Raw genomic sequence first — 9,436 nt, 5'->3', positions numbered from 1 at the left:
TTACCATGCTGTTCTAAAAGACTCTCAAAATAATATAACTGAAGCATGAGAGATCAAAAATTTCTATAAAATAAAACCACTGCCGTACTCTAAAAAGATATAAGTGAAGCACTAGAGCAATATTGTCTAGCTCAAAAGATATAAGTGAAGCACATAGAGTATTCTAATAAATTCTGATTTATGCGTGTTCTTTTAAAAGGTGTGTACATCAAGGATAATTGTGGTAAACTAAAAGCAAAGAATCAAATCATACAAGACGCTCCAAGCAAAACACATATCATGTGGTGAATAAAAATATAGCCTCAAGTAAAGTTACTTATAGACGAAGACGAAAGAGGGGATGCCTTCCGGGGCATCCCCAACCTTAGGATTTTGTTTGTCCTTGGATTTTACCTTGGGGTTCCTTGGGCATCCCCAAGTTTAGGTTCTTACCACTCCTTATTCCAAAATCCATCAAATCTTTACCCAAAAACTTGAAAACTTCACAACACAAAACTTCAACAGAAAATCTCATGAGCTCCGTTAGTATAAGAAAATAAACCGCCACTTTAAGGTAATGTAATGAAATCATTATTTATTTATATTGGTGTTAAACCTACTGTATTCCAACTTCTCTATGGTTTATACCCCCCCCCCCAATACTACTCATAGATTCATCAAAATAAGCAAATAACACACGAAAAACAGAATCTGTCAAAAACAAAACAGTCTGTAGCAATCTGTAACTTTAGAATACTTATGTAACTCTAAAAATTCTGAAATAAATTGGTGGACTTGAGGAATTTGTCTATTAATCATATTAAAAAAGAATCAACCTAAAAGCACTCTTCTGTAAAAAAAATAACAGCTATTCTCGTGAGCGCAAAAGTTTCTGTTTTTACAGCAAGATCGCAGAGACTTCACCCAAGTCTTCCCAAAGGTTCTACTTGGCACAAACACTAACTAAAACATAAAACCACATCTAAACAGAAGCTATATGAATTAGTAATTACTAAACAGGAGCAAAAATCAAAGAACAAAAATAAAATTGGGTTGCCTCCCAACAAGAGCTATGGTTTAATGCCCCTAGCTAGGCATAAAAACACGAATAGATCTAGGTATTGTCATCTTTGGTAGGCAACCCATAAGTGGCTCTCATAATAGATTCATAAGGCATTTTAATTTTCTTCCTAGAAAACTATTCCATGCCTTTCCTTAACGGAAATTGGAATCTAATGTTTCCTTCTTTCATATCAATAATTGCACCAATCATTCTAAGGAAAGGTCTACCAAGAATAATAGGACATGTAGGATTGCAATCTATATCAAGAACAATGAAATCTACGGGCACATAATTCCTATTTGCAACAATAAAAACATCATTAATCCTTCCCATAGGTTTCTTAATGGTGGGATCTGCAAGATGCAAATTCAAAGAACAATCATCAAATTCACGGAAACCTAGCACATCACACAAAGTTTTTGGAATCGTGGAAACACTAGCACCCAAATCACACAAAGCATAACATTCATAATCTTTAATCTTAATTTTAATAGTAGGCTCCCACTCATCATAAAGTTTTCTAGGGAGAGAAACTTCTAGTTCAAGCTTTTCTTCATAAGACTGCACCAAAGCATCAATGATATTTTTAGTAAAAGCTTTATTTTGATTATAAGCATGAAGAGAATTTAACACGGATTGCAACAAGGAAATACAATCTATTAAAGAACAATTATCATAATTAAATCCCTTGAAACCCAAAATAGTGGGTTCATTGCTACTTAAAGTTTTGACCTCTTCAATCCCACTTTTATCAATTTTTGCATCTAGATCTAAAAACTCTGAATCATTGGGACGCCTTTTAACTAAAGTTGACCAGTCCCATATTTATCAAGATTCATATTGGAAAACAAATATTTAATAGGAGTCACATCAATCACTTTTAGATCTTCCTCATTATTATCATGAAAACTAGAAGAACAATAAACCAATCTTTTTAGCATGCATCCTAGCGGTTCTTTCTTTGCACTCATCAATGGAAATTCTCATGGCTTTTAGAGACTAATTGATATCATGCTTAGGTGGAATAGATCTAAGTTTCAAAGAATCAACATCAAGAGAAATTCTATTAACGTTCCTAGCCAACTCATCAATCTTAAGCAATTTTTCTTCAATCAAAGCATTAAAATTCTTTTGCAAACTCATAAATTCTTTAAAACTATTCTCAAAATAAGAGGGAATATTATTAAAATTTCCATAAGAGTTGTTGTAGGAATTACCATAATTATTAGAGGAATTACTAGGAAACGGCCTAGGATTAAAATTGCCTCCATACGCGTTGTTACCAAAAGTGTTCCTATCAACAAAATTCACATCCATAGATTCATTATTATTCTCAATAAAAGTGGACAAAGACATATCATTAGGATTAGAAGAAACACTTTTATTAGCAAACAATTTCATAAGTTCATCCATCTTTCCACTCAAAACATTAATCTCTTCTATCGCATGAACTTTTTTACTAGTGGATCTTTCGGTGTGCCATTGAGAATAATTAACCATAATATTATCTAGGAGCTTAGTAGCTTCTCCTAAAGTGATTTCCATAAAAGTGCCTCCCGCGGCCGAATCTAAGAGATTTCTAGAAGCAAAATTCAATCCGGCATAATTTTTTGTATAATCATTGACAAATTCAAACCATGTGTAGGGCAATTACGTATCATTAATTTCATCCTCTCCCAAGCTTGTGCAACATGCTCATGATCAAGTTGCTTAAAATTCATAATATCGTTCCTAAGAGAGATGATCTTAGGGGAGGAAAATACTTAGAGATAAAAGCATCTTTGCACTTATTCCATGAATCAATACTATTTTTAGGCAAAGAAGAGAACCAAGTTTTAGCACATTCTCTAAGCAAAAACGGAAACAACTTCAATTTAACAATATCATTATCCACATCTTTCTTCTTTTGCATATCACACAAATCAACGAAGTTGTTTAGATTGGTTGCGGCATCTTCACTAGGAAGGCCAGAAAATTGATCTTTCATAACAAGATTCAACAATGCGGTATTAATTTCACAAGATTCAACATCGATGGTAGGAGCAATCGGAGTGCTAATAAAATCATTGTTGTTGGTATTGGAAAAGTCACACAATTTAGTATTATCTTGAGCCATCGTGACAAGCAATCAGTCCAACACACAAGCACACAAGAAGCAAGCGAAAAGAGACGAACGGAAGGGGGGCGAAGAAAAGGCAAAGGTTTTCGAAAATCATTTTAGAAGTGGGGGAGAGGAAAATGAAAGGTGAATGGCAAATAATGTAATGCAAGGAGAAGAGTTTATGATGGGTACTTGATATGGCTTGACTTGGCGTGGATCTCCTCGGCAACAGCGCCAAAAATCCTTGTTGCTACCTCTTGAGCTTGCGTTGGTTTTCCCTTGAAGAGGAAAGGGTGATGAAGCAAAGTAGCGTAAGTATTTCCCTCAGTTTTGAGAACCAAGGTATCAATCCAGTAGGATACGACGCATAAGTCACTGAATACATGCACAAACAATCAAGAACCTTGCAACCAACGCGATAAAGGGGTTGTCAATCCCTTCACGGTCACTCGCAAAAGTGAGATCTGATAGAGATAATAAAGTAAATATTTTTGGTATTTTTGGTGTATAAATTGGAAAGTAAAGATTGCGAAATAGTAAACGAGATTCAACAATATGGAATAGAGATGCAATATAATGGAAATGAGACCCCGGGGCCATAGGTTTCACTAGTGGCTTCTCTCGAGATACTCCCTCCATTCCTTTATCTAAGGTGCATTTTTTCTAGCTCGGTGACCAAGGCAGAAATTTTTGGAGCATCTGGGAGAATACTACCCCTGGTATTAGTTTAGCATTGAAAATCAATTAGGTGAGCCTCAAGTGATTTGGTCGCTGCATGTAGATACGCTGTCGGCCTTGCATGGCACATGCAATCCCCGTATCCCAAGAAATCAGTGATGCAAATAACTGTGTTGCCGCTTATAGGAAAATGAGCTCGCACAGCAAACATAAAAAGGGAGGGAAGTCACTTGGCGCCAACAGAATGAAGATTTTAAAATATGTTCTCATGTACAAAATGAGTCAACTCCCCCTGGTTTTCTTCATTTCCCCCTTCTTCCAGTATGTGGCCAACAGAAAACATGGTTGATCTAGACTTGCATCCAGCACCTAATTGGGATTCAATTGAGGAGAACGAAGACAGGGCCTGTGATCTTGGATACGACTATGACTGGCTAGCTTCTGATAACTCCGACGACGGTATGTTCTTGTTCAATCTCACCTTTTTGCAGTAATAGCGGGATAATTTTTCATTGCGGGCTCCATGTAGAAGTTGAGCATTCCCTCCATGACGGCAATGGAGGCGAGCATGATCGACTTCATGCCAGCAAACAAGCCGACAATGAGGCGGACCTCCTTGAACGCACGCGAGCTGCTTCTGCGGAGCACGGGCGACTTGAAGTACGCATGCCGGCGGAAGACGTGGGGCGCGGCCAACGTGCCGGTGGGCGCGGATGTGGGCATGGCCAAGGCGCAGGCGGGCACGGACGCGGGCACGGCCAACGCGCCGGCGGGCGGAGACGCGGGGACAGCCACAGCCAAGGCGCCGGCGGCCGGGGACGCACGCAAGGCCAACATGCAGACGGACCCGGCCACGCAGTGGGCAACGCAGGGTTCACAGGTACGTACTGTATGTATTCCATACTCCCTGAACCAGATCATGTACTCCGGAGTAGTACTTGACCCGTTGTGTCATCATCTCTGCTCAGGTCGATCGGCAAGGCGCTGGTGGACAAGGCCACACAGAGGATGGAATACAATGCAAGCCGCCGGTGAATCCAGCGGAGAAGTGGTGGTCGGTGTGCTTTTGCATGATGGTTTCGCTCAGAAGTAGGAAGACCTTCTATCCGGGGGCGATCCAGCTTGGTACCACTAGGGCCTATCTGTTCGACGGTGAACATGTTCTTATAGATTCTTGTGTGCGCCGTACCGGTGAAGGATTCATCCAAGGAACGGTTTTCATGTTCCCCTGCCATCTTGTGAACAATCCCACCGGTGACCAAGGAGTTGATGCGGCAGGTTCTATGTCCGCACATGACTCATGCCATGGAGAAGATGTTGCTGCTGGATGCGATGACTCGGAAGTGGAAGAAGCTGCCAGTATGCACGCGGGCCTCAGACGTGCTCGTGGTGCACATGATGTCGTGCTTAAACGCGTGCATGCAGCGCTACTTGATGGTCCTATCGTCGAGCGTGGCCGTGGAGGTGACGACAATGCCGTCGGGGACGCCAATGACGCTCGACGTGGTCGTCAACGCTTGGGCTTGGCTGGTCGCAGCAGAATGCGCTCGGCTCTGACGAAGTGGCAAGGCGGCCATACCGAAGTTGTTCCATCTTCGCTAAATGGCAGCAGCAATGATGCAACCAGCCCAACTGATGTTAACCAAGGTGACTGTATAGAAAATGTTCCATCTTCAGTAAATGGCAACGACAATGATGCAAACGTATAAGTGGGACTAACCAAAAATTGGAGATGTTATTTGACATGACGGATATTCCATACATACGGCAAAGGTCAGTGCGCCGAGCGTTGCTTGACATGGCATGCTTGAAGAGGCCGATGCGGCGTATGGTTCGGACACTGCGCAGTTGACGACCTCGTTGACGGTGGCGATTCCCACCTTGAAAGAAGTTACAGACTGGATGTTGAGCACCATGTGTGCGCAATAACCCGGCTTGTTGGACACCGTCATTGTCAGCCATGGCCGCATCGTGCAAAATCTGGTCGGCGAGCTTCATTTCGGACAACAGAGGCGATGAGTCATCGGCGAGACACCGGCCGTGGTCTTGCACCTCACCAAACAGGCCCAAGGATCGTCCTCTTGGCTAAAAACATGCAGCAACGAGTTGAACCTATCTTCCTCTAGCGTGAACGGATCCATGTTGGAAGAGAAAGGGTGTCCGTTCAGAAGTTTTGTTCGTGTGAGAAGGCTTGGATCAGGTAGATAAAATTGTTCTATACGCTCTCAAAGAGGAAACACTAAAATAATGGGATTGCATGGGACGAGAGGATATACATTTTCCTAATTAATGATGCGGCCCTTTTTTCCCAACAAACGCATTAACTGCTTGGCTTGATTTTAGCATCAGGAGGATAGCTACCATGTATGTGGCGGTGGAGGGGTAAAAGAGAGATTAAGTGAGATTACAACAAATACACCTTACATTGTGAAATTTTTGTAAAATAAATGAACCTTTGATAAAGGAATGGAGGGAGTAGCATGTATTACGGTGGGTGAACAAATTACTGCCGAGCAATTGATAGAAAAGCTCATAATTATGAAGATATCTAAGGCAATGATCATGAACATAGGCATCACGTCTGTGTCAAGTGGACCAAAACGATTCTGCATCTACTACTATTACTCCAAACATCGACCGCTATCCAGCATGCATCTAGAGTATTAAGTTCATAAAAACGGGGTAACGCATTAAGCAAGATGACATGATGTAGAGGGATAAACTCAAGCAATATGCACTAGTAGAAAAACACCTAATAGTCCCGGTTCGTAAGGGCCTTTACTCCCGGTTCATGAACCGGGACTAATGGGCCGTTACTAATACCTCCATCCATTAGTCCCGATTCAAACCAGAACCGGGACCAATGTGCCTCCACGTGGCCCTGTGCGCCGAGCCTAGTCATGGGGCCTTTGGTCCCGGTTGGTGGCACCAACCGGGACCAAAAGTCCATGTTTTTTTGGAAATTGGTTGCTTTAGGGGTTTTGGGGGTTATTTTTAGGTTGTTATATTAGCTAGCTAATAGAGAGAAGTGTCCTCTCTCATATCTTCGTCCTTGGTTTACCAACGCTGCTGCTATATATGTTCATTTTACCCGCTAATATAATAACTCATGCATGCTCGCATACATCAGCATATATAATAACAAGTACTCGTCCTACTAATCATGCATCATCATACAACTTCTACTCGTTATTAATAAAAAGTCATACGATCATCATCCTCATAGTCATCGAACCCAACCCTATATAATTGTTCTTAACACATGATCATCAGTATCAGGTAGGACCTAAACACCCTTAAGGTAAAATAGCATAAAACAATATAGACCCTGACTCTCCATTATGAAGAATGACGATTATCCTGTCTCCAATTTTTGCCCTTCGCTGAATGTTGCTTCCAAGAAGCTCCTTACGACTGTCCATACATTTTTTCCATTCTTTGATTCTCATGTCTCCACTTATTTTAGAAACCCGGTATGGACAGTTGAGATTCGTAGGACGACCTGGTTGTATGTTCAAAACATGAAGGCTACCGTGTGTATACATCAGATGAGGCACACAATCATTTGGGATTATCTGTTGAAAAACATAGTAATAACTTCGTAGTTAGCAATGATATGATGTACTAGTTTTAGAAGTGTGCAGAAAGATGCACGGATGTTGTAATAGTACAAAAATCTTACCAGGGTATCTCCATGGTAGTTACCATAGTTCAACACGTGCACTAGTGGCACGTATTGACCATAATGTTGAGGAGTTCGATTGTAGACATTGTAATTCTCAAGATCAGTACAAAATGCGACCAGATGATTTTTCTCCTGATAAGTTAGTTCGGAGCCTTCGGTGTAGTAGGTTCTGTCTACCATCTTCCGCACATTCTTTGAAGAATGAAAATAAGATGTCAATGGAGAATAAGTTGTCAATTATTTTGAAATAAACAATATAAATTACTTAATAACTATGTTAAGCTCACATGGGGGAAGAATTGGAGGTGTATCCACAAGGACGAAAATCGTAGGTGTCTCTTGCTCGATTGTAGGATCACCAAGATCCATGGTAACAAGCATACCCTCATCAAAACCATACATCTTGCAAAGTGCTTCCCAATTTTTGCAACCAAAATGGCTTACACTCTGAGCATTGTACAGCTTTAATTGAAAATCCACACCATGATGGGTACTTAGGATAATTTTTTTGGTTTCGAAACTTTCATGGTCTTCAAAACCCATCCTCTCCAAGACATAGCGTCTTGCAAAGCATGGGATAAGCTAGTCGAATTGGAAAAGATGAAAAATATTGTCATGATTAAAATAGTTGAAGTCATGAGTAATTACGAAAAAAACTATTATCGTCGGTTGCGTACCGTATGAACATCGAAGGTCTCCTCGAGCTTAATGCTAAAGCGACGATCTTCGTCCAGCACAATGAACCTGTCGCAGATACCTCGGTCGTCGTGGCACCAGTCGCACTCCCCCGGGCGGTTTTCGTCGTCCGATGAGTACGACATTTCCGGCCTACGTTCATAATTCAAATATTAAACTAGATCATTATTATTAATCACGGGTTGACTATCGATGATCGATGTACGTAGCTCCTCCTTTCATTCCGGAATGCATTATTATATCAAATTGTCTAGCACACGGGAATGAAGGAGAACTTATCCAATATGAGCATTCAATAAGTAAAACCAAATCATAAAATAAAGTATAGTATTCAAATTAGCATGCATTCAATAATTATAAGCAAAAGTACATCATCTCTTGGTGTCCGTACATCGTCGAATATTATCACTAATACAACTAGAACCGTAGCGCCCGACGGGTATCGACGCGGGCGGTGGACACCCAAAGATAAGGAACCATCACAGGATCATAGCTCTAGTGAGATCCCTGAAGAACCTGCCAGGTATTGTCGAATCTGCCCTCTAATGCAACCATGTAGCGACGGACGTGCTCGTCCTCCTCGCTGACACGGTGACGTACCACCTCCGCGGTGTCCGGATGCCTCACCACCATCACTGGCCCACGCCACCGCCACCAAACAAGGATCGGGTCAACAACGGGCTACCTCCTCACCAACCTACGTCCCCCGGAAGGTAGCACCTCCCAATACCAGCCCGGCGGAGCCCAGTCCCGAACATGGCCCTGATCAAGCAGGCCTCCACCGCCGAGTCGACGACGACGAGGATGCGGAATAGGCATCGCCGACGTCGATGCGGCAAGTACTTCTATATATAGTTAAATAAAAGTAGTTTTATTAATTAAATCAACTATCTAGTTCAACTACTAAGCACTTACTATAAATAAATAAGTAATACTTACTAAAAACAAACTACTTCTATATATAGTAAAATAAATTAGTTTATTAAATCAACTAGCTAAACTATATATAAACTACTTCTTATTTTTTTTTCCTTTTTCTAAATACTACACATCTAATCTAACAAAAAAAATCTAATCTAACAAAAAAATCTATGAACTACATATCAAAATTACTACACATCTAATCTAACAAAAAAATCTATTTAATCTAACAAAAAAATCTAACATAATATAAACAAATTAATTACTACACATCTAATCTAACAAAAAAATCTAATCTAACAAAAAAACTATG

Source organism: Triticum dicoccoides, chromosome 6B, assembly GCF_002162155.2.
Source record: "Triticum dicoccoides isolate Atlit2015 ecotype Zavitan chromosome 6B, WEW_v2.0, whole genome shotgun sequence".
Lineage (NCBI taxonomy): Eukaryota > Viridiplantae > Streptophyta > Magnoliopsida > Poales > Poaceae > Triticum > Triticum dicoccoides.
The sequence above is the reverse complement of the archived record's forward strand: the minus strand, read 5'-3'. Positions refer to the sequence as shown.